Raw genomic sequence first — 484 nt, 5'->3', positions numbered from 1 at the left:
GACATAACATTTTTCCCCCCCACCCCAGGGAAATGAACATTAACATTCAGCCCACATTCCCAGGGTCACTATCACCCTGTCACATAGTCTCCATTGCCAGATGGGCGGGACCCTTCATTCTATGGAGGCGTGTTGGCGTAAAGCTGTGTCAGGCGGCGCTTGGTGGGTTACCCCCACCCGTTAGCTCTTGGCCTGGGCTGCCACAGGAGAGCCGCTGCTGGGAACAGAGGTGATGCAGGTGCTGGGGGGCTGTGACTCTGTGCAGGCGGTTTGAGCTCAACGAGTCCCATTCTCCAGTCTGTAAGTAGCCGGCCCTAGCGCTTAGTTCACCGCAGAGGCTCTGACAGTACGACTGCAGCTTATGTTGGCGGTTGGGGTTTGATTTTCTGACCCAATCCTCCTGCAGAAAGTGATGGGGTCTTGTACTCTGTGCGTGGCCATCAAATTCTCTCTTATCATCCAAGCCTGCGAACCTTTCACCTGA

Source organism: Morone saxatilis, unplaced genomic scaffold, assembly GCF_004916995.1.
Source record: "Morone saxatilis isolate NCDOM2014 unplaced genomic scaffold, NCSU_SB_2.0 Contig2, whole genome shotgun sequence".
Lineage (NCBI taxonomy): Eukaryota > Metazoa > Chordata > Actinopteri > Moronidae > Morone > Morone saxatilis.
Note: the sequence above shows the minus strand (reverse complement) of the source record.